This window comes from Canis lupus, chromosome 36 (assembly GCF_003254725.2).
Source record: "Canis lupus dingo isolate Sandy chromosome 36, ASM325472v2, whole genome shotgun sequence".
Classification (NCBI taxonomy): Eukaryota; Metazoa; Chordata; class Mammalia; order Carnivora; family Canidae; genus Canis; species Canis lupus.
This window is the reverse complement of record NC_064278.1, coordinates 23,228,974-23,243,898: the sequence shown is the minus strand read 5'-3', so window position 1 is coordinate 23,243,898 and position 14,925 is coordinate 23,228,974. Positions and strand designations below refer to the sequence as shown.

The 14,925-nt window shown below is 38.2% G+C and overlaps 1 protein-coding gene and 1 long non-coding RNA gene across 23 annotated transcripts in view; one reads left to right on the top strand and one right to left on the bottom strand.

The window, feature by feature from the left end:
* Positions 1-8,998, bottom strand: part of LOC112668194 (uncharacterized) — a 32,267-nt gene extending 23,269 nt beyond the window's left edge. For 4 of the 12 annotated variants that reach the window (XR_003141549.3, XR_007408584.1, XR_007408586.1 and 1 more), the window contains exons 1-3: positions 7,455-8,994; positions 6,496-7,349; positions 5,721-5,835 (exon numbers count right to left, since the gene is read on the bottom strand). This is a non-coding gene — a long non-coding RNA (uncharacterized LOC112668194). Of the gene's footprint in view, positions 1-5,720; positions 5,836-6,495; positions 7,350-7,454 lie in introns of all 12 variants that reach the window. The other 8 variants (XR_007408590.1, XR_007408589.1, XR_004803274.2 and 5 more) reach the window with 5 other exon arrangements.
* Positions 1-14,925, top strand: part of ZNF385B (zinc finger protein 385B) — a 382,539-nt gene that overhangs the window by 237,101 nt on the left and 130,513 nt on the right. The gene's annotated exons all lie outside the window — the stretch shown is intronic.

Genomic DNA, 14,925 nt, shown 5'->3' with positions numbered 1-14,925 from the left:
GGGGATGCCTGGGTGGCTCAGTTGGTTAAGCATCTGACTTTGGCTCAGGTTATGATCTCAGGGTCCTGGGATCGAGCCACGTGTCAGGACCCGCATGGCCTATACACAGCTCTGCTTTGACTCTGAACTCAGTGGGGAGTCTGCTTCTCTCCCTCTGACTCTTTCTCTTCCTCTGCCCCTCCTCCTGTTCATGCTCACCCTCTTTCTCTCAAATAAGTAAATAAAATCTTTAAAAAAAAAAAAGACAAAAATTTTAAGAAAATTATATCAACAGAAACACTACCAATTAGGACTGAAAGGAACAAAAAGAGTACAAGGTGAAAGGAGGCTCATGGACCCCAAAATTCTATTTATAGGAAGCAGGCTAATATAACTGGATGGCTGCAAACATGTTACTATTGTATAAAAGGAAGGATGACTCAGGGAGTAGAACCAGAGGTCCAGAGAGCAGAACTGAGATCCCCTGGATCAAAGTCCAGCCTGTTCAACACCCTAATTTCAGCCTTATCAGACCCTAAGCAGAGAGCCTAGTAAAGCCCACTCAGACTTCTGACCTACAGAATGATGTAATATTAAATGGATGCTGTTCTAAGCCAGTAAGTTTATTTGGTAATTTGTTATGCAGCAATAGAAATTTAATACAGATATTAATAACTTGAATCACTAAGAGATTTAAAGAATTTGGTTTATGCAAATTAAAAGAGAATAAAGTGGTTCCATGAGGTCTTTATAATAAATTCACTTCTAAACTATAAATCTTTGCTCTGAAAACAGTTGTTCAAATGTTTTATGTTCTGTATAGTTTCTATTAAGTCACAAATGCATGTATTTCTGATCCTAGGAACTCACTGGTTATTTTCTACTTCAAACTCATCAATGTGCCCTTAGAGAAGTAGATTTTAATCCTCTCCTTCACAGCCTTAGTTGTACACTATGGAATCTCTTACCTTTCTTGCGTACACATTGACACCATTCCTTGAATTGTTTACTCTGTATAGAAACTTCACATATCAACCTGAACCTTAAGTATCACTTCAGAGTAAAAATCCAGGTGGGAAATTTTTGTTTTCATCACACAAGACCATAACCAAGTCTCCAAATGAAGGTAAATTGTATGGCCTATGTTGGAAGAATGGCCAGATCACCCTTCCGGAACATACCAACTTGAATCCTTTTGTTTTCCATATAGCAGCAATAGAAGGTATAGAGAGGTAGGAGAGGGAGCTGCCTGGTATACTAAGAATTTGCTATACTACTGAAGAAAAATAAAAAGTAGGCCATGGTGGGAAGACGAAAATTCTATTTCTTAGGAGAAATTTATGTTCCATATTTTTTTTAATTTTGAGTTCTCACTTTAAGGGATGATGCCTTGGTCAGGGGTCAACTGCAGGGAATAAATTCATATTAGCTAATTCAATAAGAAAGGGGTCTATTAGAGCATATTGAAAGACTTCCAGAATATTTGGGATAGCTGAGAAATCAAATTACCTTTAGCTTGACTTTCCGAATATGACTCTAAGCCCTACCACAGAATGTGGCTTTGACAAGGAGCTGCTGTTACAGCCACAATTGAGAAGCATCACCAACTTGCCCCTCTGTGATCACGTGTAGCATCACAACCAGATGCCTTAAGCCCTGGGTCTCTTTGCATGTGACCTAATTTAGCATTCATAATTGGTGGAACCAAAATCATATCTAGAACCCTAGCCACAAGAGCATACAGGAAATGTAGTTATTAAGATTTTGGGGGGAAGAAATAAGAGGAGAAGGTTGGTATTGCTGTTGAACAACCACAGAATCCCCCTTGAGGCCCTAAGATTTAAATTAAGAAGGCCAAAGAAAGCCATTTCACATAGGAAGCCAAATTCTCTATTTTGGAGGCAGTGATGAAAAGATAAGATACTTAAAGGATCATTTTTCCTCTGAATCCTCCTACACTCAAGTTTTAGTGAAATATATTTTTTTTCGGTTTTAGTAACATGTTTTAAATCATAGTTTTCATTTTTGACAGTGTGAGGTCTCAATGATTAATATTAAATGAAGAAAAAAATTGTGTTATTATTTCTCACTGACGTTCATTTTATACTTAATGAAATATACTTTATCACATTGAGATCTGCAAAGTCTGCTAGTCATGTCTTACTTATAACAAGAGTTCACCTATGTCACCTGAGAGAGTGGCTTCGTTTCATGGTTTGTATAAGATACTGCTGTCCTGAAATGAGAATCCTACTTAACACAAGCTTTTTTTTTTTTCTTTTGGCATTATGTCTCCCCATTATCTGAACTAGCTTCAAAAATACTATTGTCAAAAATAACACCAGCTCACAATGGGCTTACAGCAGTGATGGTGGTTTTAGTAACTGAGTCAACCTTAGGCCAAGTGCCATAGCTGGCTCGAGTCATATGTCAGCATATTATTTTCTGTGACTTATGCTTAGAACATTAGATATAGGCAGACACAAAGAAGACTAGAAACCAGCAGTGGTGAATAATCTCTTCCCTGCTGTAACATACGCAAAAAAAGTAGGTACTCTATAGTGTATGTGGGTGAGTTAACGATGACTTAATGAGCACAGCTGCCATTTGAGAGCACTGGACCCTTTACAACAGCTTTGAGTACTGCTCACAAATGAAACCTGATGGAATTAACCACTGCTTATTCTAATATTTATTTAGTTTATTTGTGTGACTGCCAAATTAAGCTGAAATTAGAGCTGCCTAATAACAATAACAAATTAATTCCAACAAACTACTAACCTGTATTAGTAGGCTAAGGGCTCAAAGGAAAGCAAGAAAAAGCAAGTTACTGGAACAGCAGGGTGGAATGTTTTTCATTTATGCTCTATTCTGGTAACTGATCTTATTTTCTTTTGGTCTTTTCTTTTTGCCTGCTTTTCCTTTTCAAAGTTGGAAGAAATCTGTCTGGTTGTTTTGCTCCCACTCTTCTCTTTGCCATCATTACTTATGGTCCTGGAAGTAGACATTGTAGTTTGGAGAAGGGAACTGCTAGGCATGCACATTTTTATCTTCATGGAAGCAGGAAGGTTACAAAGGAAGATAGGTGTAACTAAGGTGACCATTTATCCCCGTTTGCTTGGGACGGTCCCAAGCTATGCCTATTAATAGCCTCCCCTTTCATTCTCAAAACTGTCCTCGTTTTTAGATACCAAATTACGTGGTCACCCTAGTAATACCTAAGATGGGCTAACAGATGCTATAGAAAAATGTAGGAACTCTTTAAAAATATATTCATGGTAGTTGAAATTTAGAGAGAACCAGTTAAACTTAATGTCTTGTTAAAAATAGCAAGAACAGAATTGCCTTTTCTGACACTGGGGTGTCTGTGCACTCTCCAGACTATGTTACCTTTGGGAGTGTTTTCAAATATTTTTAGCGATTGTTCTTGTTTATATGCATGAAAACTGAACCACCCAGATTCTTGTAGAATTATCATCAATGTTAAGAGGATATTTTCCATTTGATAATCTAAAAAAAAAAAAAGGATTCCTAATAAAAATTCTTATGGAATTATAGTTCAGAAATATATGTGGATATTTAATAAAATGTATTCATGATGGATTTGTAAAAAAGAAATTTCAAGGATACTATTGTTGCTGGTAGCTTTGGGTAAAGAAAAAATATTTAAATAAAAAATATTTGAAATGTTCAGCAAACAGAATAAAATTAATAGAATGGTGTCTTTTTCAGGTACGTTAACATTCTCTTTTATGTATAATTTCTGAAGGCAATTTTGTTATATTTCAGTGTTTATTATAGTTTAGTATATGTGCTGCCGAAGCGAGCACTTTATTATAGTTTAAAGAAAATGTTTCTTGCCTCAAACCAGGTTTTCATTCCCACTGATAGCAAGTAATTCATTTTTATCATAATTGAAAGCAATACTAATATTTTAGAGAAGTTTAATTGAATCCCAGACAAGTTATTTCCTTTGTCTTCCCTTCTAACAGTAACTTTTTATGGTGTGTTGAATAAATAAAGCTCACTGCAAAGACCTAGGTTTCAGAATCCCCAACTAGACTGGAATAGACAGTTTTCCCATATGAAAATTCTCAGTGTTCACTTATAATATGCTTAATATAAAGTTGTAGGGATTTTGGGGAAGCCATTAGAGCCTGCTATCAATTAAAAAAGACACTGAGGAGTAAAATATCTAATGATTTGGGTTGCCAGAAACCTTCCATAAGCACTTTAGACATACAACTTGCAATTAGAGCTAACGCATTTTCAGTTTAATATTTTGTTACTTTGTTAATAATTAACATAATGCAACAAGTCCATCTGGACCATGAAATAATAGATTGTAATTCCAAAAGACTTTTTATGGTACACTTTTTTTTTCTGTAAAAAACATTGTCCAAAGACCTTATGGTGTACTTTTGTTCTGTACTTTTTTCCCCAATTACTAAATATTAGCACTTTTACGGGGTGAAATTTACTGTGGGCTTGCTTCTGCTACTGTAAAGATAACATGGGGTTAATCACAATGTCATGCTTTCATTCTCAGTTTTTTAATGAGGTGAACTTATTGCCGAAGGAGAGCATTCTATGAAAAGAGTAGAGTCCATGTTATGATTTTAACAACTGAATTTGTGTTTTAGCCATCCAGCTTACTGAGACGATCAAATTACAGTGGTCAATGCTACACCTATGAGTTAATAAAAATGGAAGTTATTTAAAGAAACAGGTCCCTCCTCCCCAAATAGACATTATGTTTGCCTGTGTGAATAGAGGCATAATATAAATGGCATATATATAAGTTTCAGTGGTTTAATTTTGGGAATGATATTGTCCCTGCCCACTATGTAATCGCAAGGCACCTAATCACACTGCTGCTAACACCACTACATTTTCTCATTATGGACTGTTGGGCAGGCTTTGGGTCCTGTTTTTCACTAAGGAAAAAGAGAATAAGCTGATATTCAGAGTCACTGGAGCAGAAGGGACCTAAGGGCCCACATGACCTTATAGAGTGGACCCTGGAGAGAGACCGGAGATTTAGCCTAGAGCTCTAACACTTGGTAAATCACTCAAAGGCTCTGCCTCTGCCTCAATCTACCTATTAATGACAACAACACACATATTCCGTGATAAACCAATTTATGAGGACACGAGAGAGGTAGTAGACAATATTTCTCTTGTGAACTTCCAAGGAGAACCCATCCTTGGAGTGTAAGTAGGCAGAGCAAAGTATAAGCCAAAGAATAAAAGAAAAGGGCCAGTTGCTTTACTTTTCACCCTAAAGCCCCACCGGGTGCTGAGGCACCATCTGAGTAGAACAGTCTTGAGATGCTTCTGCAATTAGCCCTTTGCAGGGATGATTATTATGTCAAGTCTTTTAAGAAAGTATATAGGCAAAGCCTGCCTCCCACTGGGTTCTGAGTCTGCTTGGGAGTCATATCCCCAAAGCACATGTAAAATTCTTAGAAGAGAGACAAACAGGGAATTTAAAAGAGAGGAATAAAGCTACTATTTATTATACACTACCACATTCTGGATGGTATAATAAGGATGATAATAATAATAATAATAATAATGATAATAAGCAGTCACAGGTAAAACGGGTACAGGTAGTCTCAGATGCCGGGCTTTGGGCTGAGACCTCATGCATACATTGTCTCACACAATCCTGTGAAGTAAGTTTCAACATAATCCCTATCTTACAATGAGAAATCTGAGACAAAAACAGGTTCACTCACTTGCGCAAGGTCTACTGAGGTTGTAGAAAATGAGTTTGCACCCCAGGAGGCTGACTCCAGGATCTGCTCCCTCTCTCACTCAATTCTGACCACCCTGTCCAATGGACATCATCTGCTGATGGAGATAATAGTGTCAGGGGGAGGTTAGGGGACCGCTGTAGGGTTAGACACAGATTCTACACAGCAGCAAGGATGTTAACCCTGCCCTATCTAAATATATACTTTCTTCTATACTATGCTAAGTTTTCTCCCTTTGTAACTTTTGTCCTTGTGGTGACAGTTTAATGAATGTTGAATTAAATATCTAATTATAATTAGGTCTACCTAACAAAAGGAAAATCAGCAGATCAACACTAGGTCTCACGCTACCAATAAGTATTCGCATCACAGTAACATCCTTTTTTTTTTTTTTTTATTTTCAAATTGGCCAGTTGCATAGCTTTCCATCAGCATCAGTTCTTGTTACCAAAGTGGGCCAGTTTCACAGATTTAAACCTGCTTGTATTCTAGAAACAAATGGTGTCTTCATAACATTCTTCCTTTTTTATTCATGGAGCTAGTATGGTAAAGTAAAGCTTGGTTAATCATCTCTAAATTCTCAGACCCCAGAGTAAAATGTATCAGGTCCAATGTCGATAGATATATATAAATAGGAAATAGTTATATAGTCTGAGCTTTGACTGGAGTGGGAGAGAACTGCCTGTTTTCTTCCCCCTCTCGGGGGGATGGGAGGCAGGTAATTGCTGTGAATTAAAGAAATGCCAATACAACTTACCAGTTTGCCCACTTCAGAAATAAATAGATGGTCTCCCTTTCCCTGACCTCCTTTTGTTTTCTTCTTCACTGCTCTCCTTTCCCTACAGAATGTATGTGTCTGGGCAGCTCTATCTGGTTTGAATTTGATAGGAGAATGGACAGGAAGCTGGATCCTTCAGAGCAGAAATCAGGCCACTTAGTTAGATCAGAGTTAAGCCCCCTCTTTGTTTTATGTATGCCCATTGAGCAACTAGAGGGTAATGATGATTTTATTCCCTGCTGGCATGAAGTCTGAGAGGCGAACTGACAAGTAAAAAGAAAATTCAAAATTAAAATCGGCATACCTTTCTTAATTTTTCCCAAAATGCTTGAGTATGATTATTATTTAATGCTCCTTTATCCCTGTACGAGTCAATGTATGGAATTGTTCCAGATAATAGAAATCTGCCTAGAAACTAAGACCAATATATGAAAAATATCAGAGAGGCTGGAGGTATTGGGTTGGATGGGAACAGGCTTCTAAAAGCCTAAGGTACAGACTAATGCAGAGCTCTTTCTACAGTGCAGAGTTTTTCAAGAATTCCTGTCATTTTGTGAAATTTTCCTTCCATGTACAGCCTTCATGCTCAGCCCTACTGTATCGTCACATTTTGCTCTTCAGATTCACCACCATGGATGGTGAGTCAGGAACATCATCCATGTATACAAAGGACAATGCCTTGTAACATTTCAAGATGGAAAAGATTTTCAGTCACTAGGCAGGCTGACCTCAGGGCTGCCAAGCAAATTATGCCAGCCCAGGATGTCTGCTCAGAGAATCATTGTGGTGTGGCAGGTGATGAATGAGTGGCTTTCATGGCCTCAGGCAACTTCCTGACAGAGAGAGAGAGAGAGAGAGAGAGAGAGAGACTAAGTTGGAAGATGATTTTAGCAACTACGGTAGGTAAGTCTGATGGAACTCAAAGAACCACCCCCTACCTCTCTGTTTGCATGAGGAATGATGGCAGGACTCGGTCTTGACTTGTGGATGTTCAATATAAAGATGAGAAAAACCTGTCTTTCTCATTCATTCCTCCTCCTTGAAATGAAAATCTGCCCCAGCAGAAGAGGATTTCTTTATATTGCGAGTTTTGCTGATCCAGAGAAAAGAGCCTGCAAAATGCTCACCTTACCAGTGGAGGTTAGGAACTGCCATTGACAAAATGGCACTCAGTGTTTCACCCCGACTCGGTGTGTCAAGTCTTTTTATAGTCAAGTACCATCAACTCCTAAAGGAATCTGAAAGACCACTTTATCTTTTGAGAAAAACTAAACATAGTGCAAGTTTGTTTTACTTCATAGATTTAGAAATGGAATTTATTATTAGAAGAAACTGAAAGTTGAATATTCATTAGCATCCTAGATCCTCTTTTGAGTAGAAGACTTGAAAGAAGCCTGGGTTTGGAGGGAATTTGTTTTATCTTTTCTTTTTCTGTGCTCCTGAGGCTGCTGTTAAGTTCTGCCATCTGTAGGACCTGTGCATTTTAAACCTCTTTTACTTATAAGCTTCAGCTCTTTCAGGCAAATTGTTTTTGCTTATGTTATCTAAACGGCAGAAATTGGCCTCCATCTCACATAGTCTCTGCATTATTAAAATACAGCTTGTTGTGCAGAGTTTTAATGGACTCTTTAAGGCCTTTACATATTAATGTTATATACTAAGAACTATTAAAGCATTCCAAATAAAACATATTTACCAGTTAAATGTTCTGTTTTATTTGTGAATGAATGAATGAAAAGGATGAGCTAGTTATCTTCATGGTCATTTAGGGAAAAAAAAAAAAGTAACCTAATGCAAATTTACTCCCCTCATGTCTGGCAACCTAATTCCAAGGGAGACTAGAATTTATTACTCTCTCTCTTTTTTTTTTTATTCATATCTTTAAACAGCAAAAACAAACAAAACCAATTTCAACCTACTAGTGATTATTGTTGTATCAAATACATACAGTAAATTCTTCATCCAAGACGGGTTTCTTTTTCCTTCTGTCAACAAGAAGAATGTGGTAGCACTTAGTTTGTCTTTAGCTAGTATCTACTTATGGATTTTGAAATTTTTGAATGTATGATTTTGAAATTAACTAGATGTTAATTGGTGAAGTCAATCCGGTAGAAGGAGCAAATAGTAGGGAAGAAGGTGAGAATAAAATCAAATAACACATCATTTTAAAATTATCTACCTGTTTTCTCTCAATCAGAAAAGAAAATGTTCCCATCAAATAGTCACTTAAATATTCTATATCAAAACTTTGTTCAATCAAGTTAGCAAGCCACAAATTTAGGCCCTGGGCTCTCTTTTCAAACAGATGAAGTAGCATCTGGGAAAATATTTAAGAGCCCTAGTTTATTGTTTTTTGGGGGTGTTCTTGTTTATTTTTTTATTGGAGTTCAATTTGCCAACATATCATATAACACCCAGTGCTCATCCCGTCAAGTGCCTCCTCAGTGCCCATCACCCAGTCACCCCATCCCCCAGCCCACCTCCCCTTCTATTACCCTTTGTTTGTTTCCCAGAGAAGAGCCCTAGTTTAAAGTCAGGCCAGGGGATCCCTGGGTGGCTCAGTGGTTTAGCACCTGCCTTTGGCTCAGGGCGCGATCCTGGAGTCCCGGGATCGAGTCCCACGTCGGGCTCCTGGCCTGGAGCCTGCTTCTCCTTCTCTCTCTCTCTCTCTCTCTATCATGAACAAATAAATAAATAAATCTTTAAAAAAAAATAAAGTCAGGCCATATCTATGGCTTCTGTTCCCCATCCTGACACTCATTCGATGGGTAGCCTTGGGTAAGTCACTTAACTTTTCTCTGGACCTTGTTCCCTTATTGGTATTAATAGAGGCTTGGAGTAGATTCATTCAACAGATAATTACTTAGCTCCTGGTAAATACCATGTTTCAGTGAGACATAAAAAAAATAATAATAAAAAGCAGCCCTTATCTTTAAGGAGCTGAGAGCTCAATAGAAGATAGACTTACAAAAACTAATGCAGGCAGTAAAGCAGTTTGATACTATTACACAAATTTGTATAAGGTATACAGTGATACCTTATATATTTAGGGGAACACCAAAAGAGGAGTGGTCAACCTTGTTTGGGTTTAGGTGAGGGAAAGAAGATTGACAAAGACTTTAGAAAGAAGATGTTTGAATATTGTTCTCTAGATGAACAGTGGATGGAAGTATAAGAACACAGGCCTGTGGGAAGAAGTCAGTATAAAGCCTCAGGATCTAACAGATGTCCTGTATGGATGGGATATAAGCATGAAGAGATGAAATATGCAAAGAATGGCTGGGACAAATGGAAAAGGCTTTATATGATGTAAAGTTTCTGAATTTTTTGAGAACCCATGACGCAAGTAGTTCCAGGGAGAACTTAGGAACTATCCAAATATGTGCTCTTAAAAGATCACTCTAGAAAGTTATGACAAAGGTTTGAAGAGGGCACAGATTAGAGACGAGGAAGGCAGTCAGGAAGCCATATAGGGGCACACAGGAGAGATGACAAAGGTGACAGCAGTAGCTATGGGGTGGAAGGGCAAGAACTGTAAGACATGAGGAAGTGATTCCTCTAAAAACACTGAATGCGTGAGGGGTAAGGAAGGAGGTGGAAGGTCTCTAAACCCCGTTTCAGCTTTTGTCTTCCATGAGTCAGTTATTCCAAGACAGCTAGATCAAAACCTCTCAAAGGAAAGATTTTCATACATTTAATGAAAAAAATATTTTTAGAGTTTTAAAAAAGCTCTAAAATGCCTTATTGTTCTGAGTTCTTGCTTTTAGACTATTGGAATATTGTATTTTTAAAGGGAACTCTATATAGTTAGTGCACAGTAAGTCGGGTGTTATTGATTCTTTGTTCAGAGGACATACCACAGACAAGTAAATAGATACTGTAAAGTCACCCTGAATCATGTGGCATGCTGTGAAGAAGCAAAAACAATCCAGTTGTGCTTACATTCAGAAATTCTATGAGGTAGCTTAATATAAATACCCAGGAGACTCCGAGAGCCAAAAGTAAGAACAGAGCCTATAAGCAATATCCACAGCTAACCTGGAGTCAGAACTCTTGCTTAAAATTCTTCTTATCCATCCCCACGCACCTTTTGACGCTGGGTGTACGTGTCACTTATTCTACCATGCATACCCTTCTTTACATCATTCCAGTACTTTCTACAAATTTCTTAAAAGTGTCTCTCTTTGATCCCATCCTATCCACTCCAGCCCAGAACATACCAATACGGTGGCTCTTCCAAAGGCCATCATGTCTTCCTAATTGCCAGCTCCACTGGACATTTCTCACCCCTCATCTGATTTGACCTTTATGCCGTGTTTATGAAACTCTCCCTGTGACATCATGATCACTCTTGTTTTTCCCTCACTCCTGTCCACTCGACCACTGTCAGGCCTGTGGTCTCTTCCTTCCACTTTGTACTCTTCCTAGGTCATTTCATCCACACATATGGCTTCTATATGTAGATGGTGTTCATTCTCTGGCCTGAGTCATGGCATATGTCCCAGAAATGAAAATTTAACTTCCTGTTGGACATCTTCACCTGGTTGTCCCTCAGGTAACTCAAATTCAACACATCTAAAACTGAATTCCTTCTCTCCTCAAATATTTGCCTGTTGTGATTACAGTCTCTTACCTTCTCATGATTAGACCCCTATATTCCTCTGTAGGTATAAGCAACTTCTCATAATTCCCTTTTATACATACCTCCCATTCGAAGTGTGCTAAACTACCTTTATTCCCCCAGATGTGTTATACTCCTTATAAACTCTGAGTCTTTGCACATGCTTAGCAGGCCTTCTTGATACACATATAAAAACACATATAATCATTTGCTTCATCTGGCTGCACTTTACAGAACTTTCAAGCCACTATTAAGGATTTACTTTCTCCAGAAAACTTTTCTGACCCAGGCCTCTATGGTTAGATGCCCATCTTTTGTGATTTTATGGTAGCTTGTATTTTATTGCAGTAGTTATCTCTAAAGTATGGGAGAGGGTTAGAAGGGTGATTTCTACCCCCGGGGAACATTTGACAAGTGATATTTGACATTTGAAAGTGTCTAGAGACACTTTCAGTTATAACAAAGGGTTGAGGTGTTACTGACATCCAGTAAGGAGAGGCCAGGGTACTGCTAAATATCCTACGATGCACAGATTTCCACACAAAGATCACCTAGTACAAAATGTCATTAGTGCTGAACTTGAAAAACCCTGTTCTGATCTAATTGTATATTTTTCTGTTTCTTCCACTGAACTATAAGCTTTTGGAGAACAGGGACTGTGTGTCTTACTCAACATTGTATACACAGGAAGTAACAGGTTGTTCAACATGTAGTAGGTGCTCAGTACATATGAATGCATAAGTAGGTGGATAGATTGATGCAGTGGTTTGATTGGTTTCCCTTCCTAGCCCAGAGAGAAAATCTATAGTTACCTGTGGGCTGAGGACAAGAAGTTTGAAGTTTCACTCCTGAAGTTGCCTTGATGCCTCTTGTACTGTTTGAGGTACCGATTAGAATTTCCCATGGAGGGAAATGGGAAGACTCAAACTATGGATGCATGTTTCTATTTTGTTGCATATTTAAATATATGTCATTTTACTTATTTAAATATTGTCTTCTATTACTTGTTGAGTGAAGTAAAATAATATATGCATTTATACCCATTGCTAATAATCAACATAGGTCCTGATACTTACAATAAACAAGACATTTTAGCATGCTATGATGGGAAAACATAGTTTGGTTTATGTTTTAAGATTTTATTTATTTATTAATGAGAGACACACAGAGAGAGAGGCAGAGACACAGGCAGAGGGAGAAGCAGGCTCCCTGCAGGGAGCCCTATGCGGGACTCGATTCCAGGACCCCAGGATCACCTGAGCTAAAGGCAGATGCTCAACCACTGAGCCACTCAGGTGCCCCAGTTCAAATTCTGGTTTAGTTTTAATATTGAGTTTTGTAATCCTAAAAACCTATGCATGAGTTTTAGTGTCATTGATCTTTCGTTTTTTCAAATTTGTTTTGTTTTGATGATGACATGAACTAAAGCATATAAAGTACTTGGTACCCAGTGTTCTCAGTAAATCTTTACTTCTCTGCCTCTTCTCCAAACTACCTATATTAAGAATTGCATTTGACTCGGAAAAAGAGCCCTGATAATAATGGCTTAAACAGTTTATTTTTTCCTACACAAAATAAGGCTGGAGGTCTGCAATCCTGATGCCTCCACAGAGTCATTAAGGAATCCAGGTTCTTTTGGGCTCAATACTGTATCAATGCTGAAATATGGCCCTGATATTCAAAATGCCACTAGAGCACCAATCACCACTTGTGTGTGCCAAGCAGCAGATTTGGGGACAGAATGAAGATGGTGATGATTCCTCTCTTTTAAGGAGCCTTCCAAAATGCATTCTGATATAGTGAGTGTGCTTATATGTAAATTCTTTAAGACCTAACATCTTGACTATAAAGAATAGAAATGTAGCACTTAAGAATTCATTTTACCACTCTATACTTAACATTATTTTACTGCTTCAATGTCATGTGCCTATGTGTATGAATGTATCCCCAAATAAATTTACTATATTTTAATACAGGCTTACAGAAATGGAGCTTATCTCAGTAGCAAGAAGCACACCCAGTATTTTCCAACAGACAGAACCAGGAATCCGTAGAAATCAGTGTTAACATCACCAGTAATAAGTCATATTGTTATCCCTTGGTATGAAGTGATGAAAAGGGCACTCTACCTCTGTGATATTCTTCAAAAAGAAGAAAAAGAAAAAACCAAACTTCCAATTCAATTATGAAAAAAAAAAAGATTAGACAACCCCAAATTGAGGGACATTCACAAACCACCTCCTCAAACTTGTCCAGGCCACAATAAGAGGAATAACTGAGAATCTGTCACAGACTAGGGATAACTAAGGAAACTTGAGGTGTAACTGTAATGTGGTAGGCTAGGACTGGATCCCGCCTGGACAGAGAAAGGACCTTAGTTTAAAAAAAATAAATAAACAAACTAGTGAAATCTGAATATATTCTGGACTTAGCTAATAGAAATGTACCGATATTGGCTTCTTCCTTTTCATAAATGTATCACAGTAATAATATAAGATGTTGACACTAGAGGAAACTGAGTGAGGGGTATATGGGAACTCTCTGTATCATCTTTGTAATTTTTCTATGAACTTAAAATTATTGCCAAAGTTTATTTTTAAAAACATGAATCACTGATGCACACTGAAAGCCTGTTGTGTTCGTTTGTGTAGGATATTCATTACCTACAGTAGGTGCATTTGAGTGTGATCTCCAGGCGTGTGGGGACTTTGTCCAGGTTGTTCCCTGTTGTTTCCTCAGAACCTAAAGGAGTACCTGACATAGACCAGGCTCAGTAAATGTCTGTTGAATGTGAGTGAATGCATTTATTACGGTTCTTTCTGAGAACAAATTCATATGTTAACATAGGGATGACGTTAGGGAAGAAAATGTATACCAGAAAGACCTCTGCTGTTTCTGAGTTATTGTGAGTTTTCAGTATATTATTTTATAAATAATTACAGCACTCTGGCTAGCCCTCCACTTCATAGTCCAGGAGAATCAACATACTTGTTCTTTATAATTTTTATTTTTTTAAAAGATTTTATTTATTCATTCATTCATTCATTCATTCAAGACACACAGAGAGAGGCAGAGACACAGGCAGAGGGAAAAACAGGCTCCTTGCGGGACTTGATCCTAGGAATCTGGGATCATGACCTGAGCCGAAGGCAGACGCTCACCCGCTGAGCCACCCAGGCGCCCCTTTATAATTTTTTCTAGTGGATCATTTTTTTGAGGGGTAGGTCCTGGAGGAGTAGGTAATAATCAAGCACTTTATTAGAAAAATAGGGGCTTGGGACACCCGGGTGGCTCAGCGGGTGAGCGCCTGCCTTCAGCCCAGGGCATGACCCTGAAGACCCTGGATCGAGTCCCACGTCAGGCTCTCTGCATGGAGCCTGTTTCTCCCTCTGCCTGTGTCTCTGCCTCTCTCTCTCCTCTCTGTGTCTCTCATGAATCAATAAATAAAATCCTAAAAAAAAAAAAAAAAAAGAAGACGAAGAAATATAGGGGCTTGTAGCACTGCTTCTAATTAAAGGAAACTGGAGACTCTTTATAATCAATCCTATCAGATTAACTCGTGAGGGATCAGAAAGCTGCATGATACTGATTTTCTATAAATTAATGATTTTCTATTCGTATAAAAGAGACCTAATGGGGGAGACACTTGATTAAAATCCCAGCCCTACCTGTAAGCACCTGCCTGTGACTGTAAGAAAGTTCTTTAACCTCCTAAACCTCGATTCCCCAGTAAGACTGGGACAGTAATGCCTCATGTATGTACAGTCGTCTGTCAGTGACCGTGTAGA